The following is a 7,293-nucleotide window of genomic DNA, read 5'->3' on the forward strand; positions in this document are numbered from 1 at the left end:
AGCACACTGGGATCCAGGATGTTGTTGGAAGTGATGGGCAGATGGAAGGCAACAACTCTAGTATGTATCCCTATTACAATGCTGATGTTATAACAGGAGAGTATAGACTGGGACATTCCAACTCCTTTAATTTGCTGTGTGTTGTAACTGCCTGGAGTTCAGCTTTGACATCAGTTTCAGAACTTTTTATAAAGAAATGAACAGCTTTAATAAATGGTTTTCTCACAAAATTGTGTATTTTGCTGGATTGCAAGAAAAGCTTGTAATACATGTTGATCGCTTTATTTTATTAACAAGAAACACAAATCACTTTATACCAACCAATAAATCAGGGTGTAGTTGACATCTGGGGGAGCTTCTCGTCCTGGCTGCCAGGTGCATTGAACATACTCCGAATAGTACCAAATGCAGCTGAGGTTCCTCACTGAAGTATTTGGATCACCTGTCAAGCAAAAGTAAGTACATACCTGTGAATGTCTACTAAAAATCTACACTACCATTTACAAAATATAAACTGATGTACTAAATTCCAGACATACCATTTCAGAAGTAGCATTTTTATTATTTTTAAGAGGAATTTTGCTGGGCATGGAAAATATATCACCCTAGTGCTTTCATAGTGAACATATGCAGTATACAGGTTATAGCATAAGCTATGAGCTCATACCCTTACTTGTATGACTGATTAGTACAGCGCAACCTATAGCTTTCTCCACACATCTTGGTAAGGGAGAATAGGCTTCCAGATCCCCCAGCAACCCATCATCAGGCCTTGGTAGATAATGAGGGGTTGTGAGTCAATTTTTTTCCCCCACATTTGGATAGGAGTGGGAAAGGATAAGAACCACTTCAGGTTTTACTCTTTTCCCTCACTCACTGTCCTGGGGGTATCTTCTCCCCAAACAGAAAGTTAGGAATTTTCCTACAGCAGCACAGACAGAAATATTGTTTTTACAATTAGTAGGGGAATGTTAGAACCTCTGTCAGCTTTTCATTGTTGTCTGTTTCCCTGTTGCAGATTTTCCCTTACTTCCTCCTCTGGTAAAAAAAATGTTGTCCCCAGAAGAAGAGATCACTCGAACAGAGACCCAGATTGCAGTACAACCCAACCGGGGTTCTATTACTTCCCCACTCTATCCAAAAACTAGAAAAAACGTTTTGGCTATAGATACACTTTAAAGAAGAACTCCAGAAAAACTTTTTATTAACCCTTGCAGTGTGGAGTTAGCTTGTTTTCGTCTAGGTGGTAAAATAACAAAGATATACTCACCTGAAGCTCCGAGCCGGCCAGCTGTCACATCACTACCTCCATGCTGTCTACTCCACTGCAGCACTGGAATCTTTCTCAGCATCCTCACGTCTAAGCACAATGTATAGACGTGATGATTTACGGGACCTTAGACCTCTCCAGAGGAGGGGGATTGAGGCAGGAAGATGTGGTCTAAGAACATGCCGGCCTGCTTTTTTTTAAACCTAGACAAAAATTAGCAGTTAACCCTTGCAGTGCGGGGATAGCCCCACTGCAAGGGTTAAGAAAATGTTTTCCTGGAGTTCTTCTTTAATTGAAAACTCTACTTTCATTAAAAAAATTAATACAACATAAATGCTTCAAATCATATTGTAATTTAATGCTATTAATATGACCTTTACATTTTAACCTTCAAAGGCTGTAATTTTCCAGAATGGTCAAAAAATGATTTCCTCCTGACAATATAGAGGCGTTCTGAACACCGTTGGTAAATACTGTAAAATGCCCCCAGATATCACATTTTCCACTTGTGTGATTGGCTCACAGCTTTTCACATTCAAAGCATTGCTTGGAATGGGAACTTCTGGTGATCTTTCTTTGCTCCGCCTCACAAGAGTTGAAGAAACTGCAGCTTCTCTTATCACAATACTGAGATTGCTGGGGTAAATATAATGAATAATGAAGGCGGATCCTCTCATTAAGAACTATTTTTGAAATATGGCAGAACAAACAACAGTGTTTTTTTGGGGGTAAGTAAGATATACATCTACAAAAATGGTTTGTATCTGTGCAATATATACATTTCAACTAGAAGGGCTTTGTGTTTCCTCAATAAAAATAAAGTTACTCTTTAAAACAATTGAAACACCCTTTACCTGTTGCCAGTAGTATAGCCAGAGATGTATTTGTACTAGTGATGTTTGTATTATTACATTCAGCTTTAACAATAAAGAGAATTTCCTTATTTAAATCAACTTTTTCAACTGGTACTGCAAAATTTGGAAGCTTCCCTCTTTCTCGTGGCTGAAAAACAGAAGATTCAAATTAGCTGACCGCCCATCTACCTGAATTGTGATGCATATGATGTACAAAATAATATATTTATATATATATATAAATGTTTTGTTTTGAAATAAATAGCACTGTAACCATACAATGCTCTCATTTTAGCCAATTTTCGGAATCGTCCGAAATTCGTTCAAGCCATGGGTGGCTTTGTTAGGAACCCCCAGTCAACAAAAGTACATTTTTCTATCAACTTTTGTCATAGGAGCCAGTCCGAAAATGTTTGATGAAACGCCTGCATTAATCGCAATCGGCACTGTTGGGGTATTCAGCAGCCTCTGGATACACGGATTTAGTCATTAACTCTGCAAGCTTGTTATCCTACTTGAGTCATACAAAAGGTGAATACAAGAGAAGTTTGTATATAAAAGTTGTTGTCTTGGTAGTAACTAAGTATGGAACTATAACTTTATGCTGTTCCTTTGTGAAAACATATATCTTCGCGTCAGGCACATAAAAGTCAATATGAACGTGAATGCAGACCTCCAATATTAAAGTAAATTCAACTGCAATGTCAAGACAGCAACAAAGTCATATAGTTCAATAAGAACCTCTTGTCCAAATGTTCAGACCAACATGCATATATAACTTGGTGGACTTAAGACCGTCGCCCAATGCTGGTTTGTAGAGAACTGAAGCTGAGACAATATATGTGTTGGTATGTTGAGATCAAAGCTGCTACTTATTATTGTCACTCTGCTCTGGATCTGGACCTGGATAGCAGGCCACTTGGGATTATCACTAATATACACAATACTCAAAATTTGCTGTTGTATGTCTACACGGTTCCAGTTCCGGCATATAAACAATGGCAAATGTATATATTTCTATGTTGTACTGCTAGACAGCTTATCCATAAATATGAACCCAAAACACGTCATGAAGTCACTTTCCTGCTACTGACAACTGCGGATGGGATAACGCATAAAATCTGATTAATTAGTGTCTTTCACAAAAGTAGTAAATGCTTAAAGAGCCATAAAGTTTATCATATGCGGGTGGAAACAAGTTCTTTACATTGTGGCATTAACACAGTGGTCCCATGTAAAGCTTTGATTGACCTTACCGATCCCAATAAGTTCTGCCTGCCACCAATACCGTGGAGGGTATATGGGTAATCTGAAGAAATTGGGTTCCAACAACTGGTCTACATGAGCTCCGCCATGTGTCATCTAACGCAATTCATCCACTGTGAGACCTCCTGAGATGGGCATGGCTCAAATAATTGTCCTTCTGGCTGTGCCAAAATGTTCCATCATGGAGAGGGAAGAAAAGTGGAAAGACGGAGGATGGAAGGGTAAAACTTTGTGTTGATGCGGGCTGATGTACACTATATTCAACTATGTGTTAGTCGTTAGTGTTATACTCTGCCTCCATGTTTGAACATCTAAATATGTATAATACACCAAATATCACTTTATTCACAATAAGCTTATAAGGAAAATGGGAACTGTCATGATTAAAAGCATACAAAATAAATCAATTGAAAGGATAAACCCAATTACAGTTGGTCAACGCTCTATCCAACCTATATAAAACAGCTAAAGTTAATTGCTTCAGTCATTCCTGGTGGTTCACAGGCTCTTCATTTTTTAATCCATCTACATTCACTCAGGACAATATTATGATCCCAATCCTCCTCTCTTTTGCATTTATGTATCCTATCAAGGGCATAAAAACCTTAGTTGTTCATATTGTCCATTATGTTTTAATATCACGTCGTACCACAGGAGAAATGAGATTACCAGAATGAATGCCATATAAAGTAACTGATCTGAAATCCTATCCTTGACCATCCATTTAATTTACCAATGTAAAACATTCCATATCTACAGCCCATCGTGTAGATTGCTCTTTTCAACTCGCAAATGGCTTATTGCCTCGTCCTGATAAGTTTATCTGCTGAAATGTTTAACTCTTTACCTAACTTAACATACCTACAAACACTGCAACTTGGGCATTGGTGCGTGCCCTTATATTTGCAACATGCACCTTTCATGTTCGTATCATACTCTTCTCTTTTCATGTTGTTATCATACTTTTTTCTTTCAAGGAACTTGACTTACTGTATACTATTGAGGGTTTGGGTGATACAAATTTACTTAGACTCAGATCTTCCCTCAGATAATGCCATTAAAAAAAAAATTTTTGCAAGATCTTTCAGGTGATCCTGTGCTGATTTGAATATGTGGCAAAAAATCTCAATTGAATTAAGTCCTTTTCATTTTTTCTATATTTTCTTGGTATATCCACTTTGTCCATCTTTCTTCTCAGTTTAGCTTTTTTATAGACCTTGGAAAATATTTGTATCTTTATTACTTCTTTTTTTCAATCTCATCCTAACTAAGGCAGATGTTTCTTAAAAATCCTGATCTAGAGTGCAATTTCTGGTATTATTGGGATTTCTGATATACTAATATGCATAAATTGCCCATAGGCAATACTATTTTTGAAAGCCTTTGAATGAATACTAATGGCCTTCAGGAAGCCTGCAGTAGGCTTCCTGAATAATGTTGTATAAAGTTTACTTTCTATGCCTTTACAGATCTTTATGTTCGGAGATTAAACGTGATGTATCTCACATGAGGGTCGAGTTTCTACATGAGATTCGAAGAAGAAATCCGCATAAATACTACCCTTTTCCATCAATGTGTTTTTTCCTGAAATGATTGGCCTCCCATGTGGGGTTTTATATTCTTAAACATTTTAGAAACTGCATAAAATACTGGTGTATTTTTTTAAAAAATCTGCTATTTCCTTATCAATTACAATGTCCTCTGATTTCTCTATCAAGGAAAACAATCAATTTTTTGGCTTATTCCACCCACTCTTCATTCAATACTATTCTGTATTATCCACAATTTTTTTAATACTGCTAACATGTCATGACAACCAAATATTCACCCCTGTCTGATAGTTTGATCATTATCTTTCCTTTTTTGTAGATTAGTAAGAGCTATTCTTTGTTCTTCAGTGAGATTATTCCCCATATTAGTGGTGACATTTGTCTGCATAATTTCATGCGTATTGGTAGTAATCCTATGCGGCCTGCTATTCAGGTCCAAATTCAGGATATAGTGATAATAAAAAGTAACAGCTTTGATCTCAACGCCCTACACATATATTATTTCAGCTGCAGTTCTCTACACACCAGTGTTGGGTGAAGGAGTAAAGTGCTCCAGTTCTATATTCATGAACATGCTGTTTTGTCCGAACATTCAGACAAGAGGACCCCCAAAGCCACTGCAGCACTATGCACATTTGTAAAGCACACTGCTATGTTTTATTAAAGCGCAAAGGTTTTTTTTTTTTTAAAGTGATATAGCCATACTGCTACTTTTACTTTGACCCCCTAAGTATTCTTAACGTTATAAAAAAAGAATACATTTGTGAAACCTTTTGAAATTAAAGAATAATAAATAAATTCTCATTGAAAGCGACTTTCCTGCCCTTTAAAAAAAATTAAATAAAAAGTTCCCTGCAATAGAAGATTGTTAAGGGCCTATTCACACCAATTACAGTGCGTTCTTACATGGTTAGCTGTTGGAACGCACTGTATCACATACTAAACTCCCCCCTGCATTCTGGGGCAGGAGGGGGCATGGCAGTGCATTTAAGTCAATGGCTCCACAGTTCAATCGCCTGCACCAGAACACGTGGCACAACAATGCCTGCCACGCTTTCTGGTGTGGGCAATCACAATGCGGGCAGGGGCCAATGACATGAATGCACCGTCATACTCCCCTACTACCAGCCACACACTATGATTTCACCTAAGCGTTACTACAAGGACCAGATTTACTGTCTCAGCTGCCCTAAGGCCAGGTTCCTCAATGCGCCCCCCTCCCCGCCAACCCCCCCACACCACCATTCTCGTCATTTACCAATGCCTGTTAGAACAGATCAATTAAAAACATATTTCCATACACAAGAACATTGTGCAAACTGAAAATACTCTGTACTGCAGAACTCTGCATTTTATAAAACAAACCTACAAGGTTCAGGAAAAAAGACCTCAATCCAACTGGAGATCTTAATGCTGCAGGTATAGCACTGTCAGTGAGACAGGGGCTCTTATCCGACAGTGCCGCCCCTCTACTCCTTTCTTTAACATTTGCATTGTATAATGAAGCATACTGGTAGCCATTGCTGGGTTCTCAGAAACCCTCGTAAAGAGCTCTGCTGCTACTGAAGGAGGTGGTTGCCATGGAAATGGAACGCTTGGGGAGGGAGACTCTTCTAGCTGGCCAATCAGAACACACTGGTTGTTTGTAGGCGGTCCAGACAAGAAAGTTACACAAGGTTCGGACAGAAAGGTAAGAGAGGGGCAGTAGTCATCCATATGTACTACATCCATCCCCGCTTATATCATGATTTATATTTCTACCTGCGACTTCACGCTCCCTGAAGTTATAAGTGTCCATGGGCTGTGCTGCCCCTCTACACCCTGCAATTCTGAGGCCATGGCCTTGGTGGCCTTGTGGGGAATCCGGCCTGGTTACTACAGGAAACAGTAACAGAACCAAGTGGCAGGTCGGCTCATAGACTTTTGCAGGAAAGAGCTGTAAAGAGCGACCACAGTATGGCACTGCAGGACGCAGAGCATACATATGGCAATATGGCTGCCCCAATGTACACAAAGGCTACATTTACACATTCATAAAAAAATGCAATTTCTTCATTGGTACAGCATTTTTTTTTCTTCTTATGGATCTGAACGCAGGAGTTCAGAAAAAAAACACGAGTATATGATCAGTGAATGTAATACGGCCATGTGCACGTGGTTTTTTCTACAACATGCATAGCCTAAAAAAATTGAGAATAAAACAACACATTTATTTTAACAAACATACAAAACAGTTTAAAGCCCTATCTTTACTGAACAGATAAGTGATAGGAGAGAAGGAAGTACGGAGTACAAGGAAGGAAGGTTAAGACAAAAGTATTACCGATGGCATACGCCTGTTGTTTGCCACAAT

The sequence above is a fragment of the Nanorana parkeri genome, unplaced genomic scaffold (genome assembly GCF_000935625.1).
Source record: "Nanorana parkeri isolate BGI_ZX_2015 unplaced genomic scaffold, ASM93562v1 scaffold373, whole genome shotgun sequence".
NCBI classification, from domain to species: Eukaryota; Metazoa; Chordata; class Amphibia; order Anura; family Dicroglossidae; genus Nanorana; species Nanorana parkeri.